Genomic DNA, 7930 nt, shown 5'->3' with positions numbered 1-7930 from the left:
AAGATTGTAGTAGCTCTTCATTAGGAGATAAAGAAGAATGAGTAAATTGGGATGTCTGCTGTTGATTATTTTGTGGTCCTTGGTTTTGCCTCAGGTGAGGTGCTCTGTAAGGTTGATTCTGCTGCCTGTTATTGTTATTATTCCACCTATGATTTCCTTGATTATCTCGGCCTCCTCTGTTATTGTTGTCACTCCAATTCTGGTTAGAATTGTCCTGCCATCCATGGTTATTATTTCCACTTTGATTGTACCCTTGGTTGGGGCGGTCATAGAAGTTATGAGTGGATGCCACCATGTTGTCTTCTTGTTGGAGCTGCGAGCATTCATCAGTGTAATGGCTATAATCAGCACAGATTCTGCAAATTCTTTGCGGGACAAATTGTTGGTTTTGCTGTGGCAAAGGAGGTTGAGCTTGCTGAGCTTGTTGTTGATTAAATTGCATCTGCTTCAGCAAGTTGGTCATCTCACATATACTTTGAGTTAGAGCAGTAGTCTCTCTGTTAGAGGATATTTCTGCAACGGCTTTTGAACGGCCTTGCCTTTGTCTGTGGTTCCTAGTAGATTCAGCTAAATCACTGATCAATTGCCAAGCCTCATCAGTGGTCTTGTACTTCTTCATAGACCCATTGCTAGCACTTTCCAATGTGGTCTTACCTTGGGGCTTCATGCCCTGTGTGATATAGCTAGGTAACACTATCTTGTCAATCCTGTGGTGGGGGCATGCTTCCAGAAGATTGTTGAAGCGCTCCCAATATTCAAAGAGAGTTTCATTGTCATCCTGAACAATTGTGGAAATATCCTTCCTCAGTTTATCAGTAACTTCAGATGGAAAGAATTTCTCCAAAAACTCCTTTCTGAGTGTATCCCAGTTGGATACATTTGCTAGAGGTTGAGTGTAGTACCACTCTCTTGCTTTTCCCTCAAGAGAAAACGGGAAAGCTTTCAGCAAAATCAAAGTTTCATCAGTACCATCACGCCTGACAGTAGAACAGGCTACCTGGAAATCTCTCAAGTGCTAGATAGGCTCTTGAGCAGGTAGGCCATGAAACTTGAGCATCAAATTTAGCAGTGCAGTCTTTATTTCAAAATCTGTAGCTACCGCTGGATGATGCGCTTGAAACGGTTGCATTGTAAAATCAGGGGCTCCTTCCTCCTGGATGGTAACTCTCCTAGCTGCGATGTCTTCTGCACGTAAAACAACCAAATCAGTAGAACGAGGGCTGGTTTCTTCCTCAAGTTCACTTTCAGATCTGGCCTCAGAGCGGATTAACCGACGTTGTTCTCGCCTTATTTGTGAAATAGTCCTTTCAATTTCAGGATCGAATATTAGCAAGCGCGGATCAGGAAGTGAACGCGTCATTTGACGGAAGAAACATGCAGCTCATAGTAACAAAATAAAATAAAATGCAAATAAATAAATTATAATTAATAACTTTAGCACTCTATTGCAACTCCCCGGCAACGGCGCCAAAAATTGGTGAGGGGCAGAAGTCGGTAAATTAAAAATTATTAAAATAGTTACATTGCAAGTATAGTTCTAAACTCACCGAAAATCTGCCTATCAATTTAGAAATATGTCACAGAGAGTTTAAATTAAAAATTACTGGGAGTTTAAGTCCCAGGTCATCTCCCAACGAGTTGCAGAAAAGTGTGTTATTTTATTAATCAGATGTTCCAAGAAGTTGAGTTAAGTAGAGGGAAAATAAAAAAGAGGAAATTTAAATAATATGAATAAAAGCCTTGACTGGGAGTTGATTAATTGGAACCTCTATTATTGATGGGATGATTTCAAGAATAATTTATAATTAATGGTTGTTGCGTTTAGTTATCCTTTACTAGGTAAAGGAAAATCAAACAAGTTGGAATGCTAGATCTATTCACGAGTTGCAACCCACTTAGTTCAAAGGGATTGGTGTTAGTGATTAAATAACAATCCAACAGTTAACCCAATTCCAATTTTTCTTTCAATCCTTCCAACTCAAGAGTTCCTTTCAATCAACTCCCCATCAAGTGAGGGAACTACTCACTCATTGCAAATAATAAATCCATAACACATGAAAGGGAATTAAAAGAAGACATGATTAATGGAATGGAAAATAAATTAAAATGGGAGAAATAATCCTTGTATGAAATAATTATGAAAATATTCAAATAACAAAATTAAACAAAGCAAGGAACATGGAAGAATAAAACCAAGTTAAGAGAACGAACTAGAATGATGAGGTCTTGATGAGGAAATAACTCTTCTCAATGTTCCAATGCTAAGATCAATTAAAATTCTAAAACCTAGAGGAGGAAAAGCTAGATCTAAAATTGTAAACTGTCTAGAATGAATGTTGTCTTTTGTTTCTGCATATTCTCTGGCTCTAGTCTGCTGTTCCGGGCCGAAAACTAGGTCGAAATAAGGTCCAAAATCGCCCCCAGCAAAGTCTGCAGATTATGCAGATCGCACATGTCACGCGATCGCGTCATCCATGCGGGCGCGTCATTCGCGTTTTTCCTTGCCACGCGTTCGCGTCGTCCACGCTACCGCGTCGCCTGAGCTTTTCCAATCCACGCGGCCGCGTGAGCCATGCGGCTGCGTCACTGCGATTCGCTCTCCTTCACGCAATCGCGTGAGCCATGCGACCGCGTCACTTCTCACTGGTTATCTCCTCAAATTCTTGTGTTCCTTCCATTTTTGCTAGCTTCCTTTCCAATCTCCAACTCATTCATGCCCTATAAAGTCTAAAACACTCAACACATAGATCACGGCATCAAATGGAATAAAGGAGAATTAAAAATACATAATTAAAGTCTCTAGGAAGCAGTTTTCAAACATGTTATAAGTTCAGGAAGGGATTATAATTTCATGCTAATTTAATGAATAAGTGGGTAAGGATCATGATAAAACCACACAATTAAACACAATATAAACCATAAAATAGTAGTTTATCAAAGCCTTTCCTTTTCTGTCTCTTTGTGACTGTGAATTGAATGAATAAACGGATGAGTTCGATTCAAGCATCCGAACAAGAATGCCAACTGGGTTCAGATACCCCAAAACCACAAGAAGATACTTAGGATTTTTTCTATCCCGGTAGAGGGGTCTCATTCAACTAAAAAGTCTTTATCGTACAGATTCATTTCGATCGATTCTTTCCTTTTAGATTTGGATAAGTGAAATAGAAATATTTATTAGTTATTACACGATGCATTCCTCTGGAAACATGTGAATTCAGCTTTCCCTCTCTGTTGAATGAACTAACTACGGGCTGCATTTGTCTCCCGAGCCAGATAGCCAAACAAAATGAGGGGTCAGGTTGATGGAATATCCCTGTTGTTTCAGGAAGTGACCAATGCGAAACAAAGGGCTTTCTTCTTAACAGGCTTGAATTCAGTCTAGGGTTCATCATGAAATCTAAAAAAGGGGTCCTTACCTCAGATGTTTCGAAGGTGTTCGGTACATCAGGAGACTGATCTTTTTACTTTTGCTGCAGCTATTGTAATTGAATCATCATAAGCAGGACATTCAAAAAAATAGGTAGCTCTTGTGTGAAAGAATAAGCTTCTATTACTTTCATCTCTGGCTATTGAGCCAAGTGGAAGTAACTCTTACTGTTATAGAATCTGCTCTTACTGGTCTCGTAACTGGTGCTAGTGAAAGCAAATAACATAGTAAAAGAAGAAGAGAATGTCCTGAGAGACTGAAGACTAGATAAATATCGTTTTTTGGTAGAATCTGATTTGTAACTACTCGTATTATCTCACTCAGTAATAAGTGCTTAAAACAAAGCTCTGCCCTTTTGGCACGATCATAGACGCAAGCAGTCTAGCAAGTTCAAACAAAGACGATAAAGGGGATCCGCAAGGATCATTACGAGCGATTAGGACCCATACCAATAGACTTAGACTCCCTTTTCCCCTATTCCTGAACCCTATAATTAGACTTACGAGCCAGGTGGCGGGAGAAAGCATTTTTAGAAAAGAGACCAGGCCAGCCTTTTATTCCCGATTCGCTAAACAATAGATCAATTAACTAAGCGGGCAGGTAAAAGGAATAACGAGCAATCTTTGCCACATCGTGTATAATGGGAGTCGAACCCACTACATAGGTTTCTTCCTTGTTTTATGCTTGAACCCCAACTTCAAAAGGCATTTTTGGGGACTAGCTCTGTAGCCAAAACACATGAGACATATAGAACGATTACAAGTCGAACAAATTCCCCATTCCTTCTTAAATTCAAACTGAATCAAATCAAAACAACCATCGACCATCCATACTTTCTAAAATAATGTGAGAGTTTCGAACTAGTAGCTAAGCCTCCAGCCTTTTTAGGAATGATAAACGAGAGTAGTCAGGAGTGCGGAGCTTAGGGCTCAGGGAGCGCCTGGTGCTTGTTTATGAAAGATTCACCTGGCAAGCAAGTGATTTCATACCTGTGGAAGCAAGCCAAGAAGCCCTTCATTCTAGTTCAAAAGTACAGACTAAGTAAGGTAAGGGGGTTATTGCTCCCAAGGCCCCTTCTTCTTGTTATGGTCGTTTGGCTTGAGCTTGAGTGGGTCGAAGATTGGAGGCTCGGTAAAAGCCTTCTACCTTAATTATTAAAATGGACTAGGGATATTTTGACAATGCCATTGTAGGGTGGAATCCGGGGCAAACGAACCACTTTTTTAGAACTATACTACATTGAAATAGCCCCAAGATGCGGTGTGCATATGGGAGCGCTTGAAATGGTTTAGTTTTACCGAATGCCCACGTCGGTGTTGTTGAGCCCTTTGTTCCTTGAATAACTGAGAACACACTTGTCAACAAGCATGTAGCCCGATCCGAACGTAATTACATGTCTCAATATTTACTACCTATACCCGGACCCGGGCCGGAAAGGGCTAAATATAGAATTCGCTAAGCAGCTAAGCTGAAGTCAAATACCCGGCTAAGTCCTATCTCCGAATTTTGGTAAGGAAGAAATTCATTGATAACAGATCATTGCTAAGAAAGAAGAGTTGAGTTAGCGGGCTCAGGGGGATCTTAGATTAAAGCATTTTTCTTTCGAGTTGGGAATAAGAGAACGAGCTAGACACAAAAGCTACCACTGAAAGAAGGTAAACCGAAGCAAACAAATGAAGTAGAATTGGCCTAGCCTAACAGTTCTATAGCCTCTACCTATTGAGTTCCCTCTCCTGGGGTTCAAGAGTTGCTTTCAGAGCCTTTGATTGAGATCTCCGTCTCATCACGAACACATAAAGACAGCGATCAACCTCTCTTTTCTATTCTTTGGCATATTACTTGCTCCAAAAATGCTTGTTGTCAGCAGTTAAGGGACAAAGGCAAGGTGAAGAAGGTAATCCAACTACGGCACTAAGACTAATTCCGTCTATTTGGTGACTATTCCTACTGCTACTACTACGGCTACTACAGTAAGAAAGGAATTCGGTTTCAAACTGAACTTGTTGCGAGGGGTTCAAAATGGATTATACTCTTTCTCTCCATCTTTCGTTTATCCTATGTCTCTTTCCTCTGTTATTTGTCCTTCTCCTACTAGGAGTAGCAGGAAAGTCGTCAATTGGATATATGATAGATAGTATGGGGACGGTGCTTCGGGTTAAAACTCTCTATTTTCTTTTCGTTGGTAAACAAGTCTCATTCGTTTGGCCGGCCCTAAATCAACATTAAAATCATTTTGGAATGGGCATAGTTTGATTTTGACTTATGAGTAACAGGCTCTATTTATCAACTATGGAGGATCAATTAGCATTACCTCACCTAAAATTGGCACATAAACACTTGAAACCAACAATGAGCAACTATGCTTAAACGAGTATGCTACTTGGGTTGATTTCAGCTGTTGGGGAAGACAAGTACTTTTACTTGAGTACTTAATTTGATGCTTCATAGTCTACTTGGTTCGGCCCGATAAGGCTATAGAGGACACGGATTCATGTGGAAGATTGCCTCATAACTAATTTCACCCTCAATGAAATGAAGGAATTTATGGATCAAATCCGGAGGAGGTGACTGGAAGGAGCTCCCGTGTCAATCACTTCCATTCCTCTCATTAGACCATTTGTAGCACTCATAGCTATAGCCCAAACTCTATTATGCTGTACTTCACAAGTCACATTAATTAAGTTTACCGACAGTATCTTGACCCTTAACTACCAGAGCATTTAAAATATTAGGGGGGGGGGGAAGAGACTTTCGCAATGTTCAATAAAAGGTCTAAGAGCTCTTGCAATAGGTCTAGCAATCTATTACAAAACAGATTGAATACCATGGCTTGGGGGTTTTTGCAGGTTAACAAGGAGAGCCACAGATGAATCATAGATTCTAGTTGGAGATCCAAGGGCCTTTCCTCTAAGGGAAGGAGACGGAGAAGACCTATCAATGTGGCAAAAAGAAAGACGGAAGCAGCGCTAGAGAAGTTTACTATAGGAAGGTCAGGACTCTAATAATCAGATACCGGCAAGCCTTGCATGACACTCGTTTGACGAGATGGTTTGAATAGATTGACTAAGAGATATATTGGATAAATTATCAAATGATAGAGAATCTAAGCAAGGACTAGAGGCATAAGAGATTAGTAATAAGGAAGAGACTGTCACCAGACTCCCCGACGGGGCCCAAGAGAGGCTCCAAGCCCTGAGACATGGACAGTTTATCGTGAGTGGCTGCCCAATGTGGAGAAATCCTTTAATCAGGATGGGCGCTGAAGAAAGCTGCTCCAGAAGAGAACCTTGGAAGGGGTGGCCCACAATAGAAAAAGGTGCCTCAAGCCCTAATTCACAGGCTTCATATCTTGACTCCGTCGCCATAGGAAGAGTTCTCCATAAATCCATACGCAACAAAAATGACCATAGCCGACGCCTTAGGGGAGACAAAAAGAGAAATCGATGACGCAATGCATTCAAGATCTTGGTGCTTTTTCGAATGTTTTCACGTCGCTTTTTTCCGAGGATTCACAAAGGGCCTTTTCTCGAAACTACGTATTCTATTTACTTTCCAAAATGGGTCCTTTTTTGTGTCCAAAACCCCGTCCATTTAGATTCATTTCAGGATTCGTCGGCGATCAACTCGTCACCACAGGTAAAACTTTTCGTACCTGGCTCAGCGGATGTATCTATCAATGCATTCAGAGGGGCTGCCCCTGCGTATTGTGATTGAGCAACGTCGCAACTGGGTGCTATAGGTGGAGGACGACAGATCCTACTCTGTCTGATACGGCCCGTTCACTCATTATTGATCAAGCATTGGCCCCTTATAAAGCTAAAGACAGAAGTCAGTAGTCACTCCGGAAGAACGAATATTTTCGGTAGTAATATTAAGAAAAAGCGCTAGGAGAAGGCCCCTTGGATTCTTATGATCCTAACATTTACATATATACATATAATATAGTCATCCCACCCACACACCATTATCAAAGTACAGGCGAACCGGTTGGGACTCAAAGAAAGAAGGGGACTTTTTACCCAACCCAATGATTGACAGGGCTGGGGCGGGCGTTAACTAAGTACTCAAGCTGCTGGAGCGCAGGTTGGGCAGTAAGCTTCGTTGATTCCCCACGAAGGAATTGGAATCTCGCTACTTCCCCTTACCAGAGTTCGGTTTGAGACTCAAGCTAGCGGATCCGTACTCTCCTGGGAATATTAGAGTGTCAGATTAGCCTTTGGATTCGTTCTTCCTTCCACGATATTTCTAATTATTTTCCCTACCAGTCGCTCTCTCTTTGGCCGGCCGTTAGATCAAGATAAGAAAGATCAGAACGTGAATTCTTAGAATAGTATACAAACAAGAACACCACGATCCATGACCGCTAAACAAAAGGAGTCCATTACCAAGTAAGCTAGGCAACTGTCTTTACTGGTCTCTCTATTAATTTAGGACCGGATGTGGCACCTGGGCTTCGGGTTTCGCAAAGAAGCCCCGTCCTGTAGCTATTGAGTTAGTCCT

The 7930-nt window shown here is 41.2% G+C and overlaps 1 non-coding gene across 1 annotated transcript; it reads left to right on the top strand.

The window, feature by feature from the left end:
- The first annotated feature begins 704 nt into the window (after positions 1–704).
- Positions 705–811, top strand: LOC112768786 (small nucleolar RNA R71). Its single transcript, XR_003186175.1, has one exon. It is a non-coding gene; the product is annotated as a small nucleolar RNA R71 (small nucleolar RNA).
- The last annotated feature ends 7119 nt before the right edge of the window (positions 812–7930 follow it).

The sequence above is a fragment of the Arachis hypogaea genome, chromosome 17 (genome assembly GCF_003086295.3).
Source record: "Arachis hypogaea cultivar Tifrunner chromosome 17, arahy.Tifrunner.gnm2.J5K5, whole genome shotgun sequence".
Classification (NCBI taxonomy): domain Eukaryota; kingdom Viridiplantae; phylum Streptophyta; class Magnoliopsida; order Fabales; family Fabaceae; genus Arachis; species Arachis hypogaea.
Note: the sequence above shows the minus strand (reverse complement) of the source record. Positions and strands in the feature narration are given on the sequence as shown.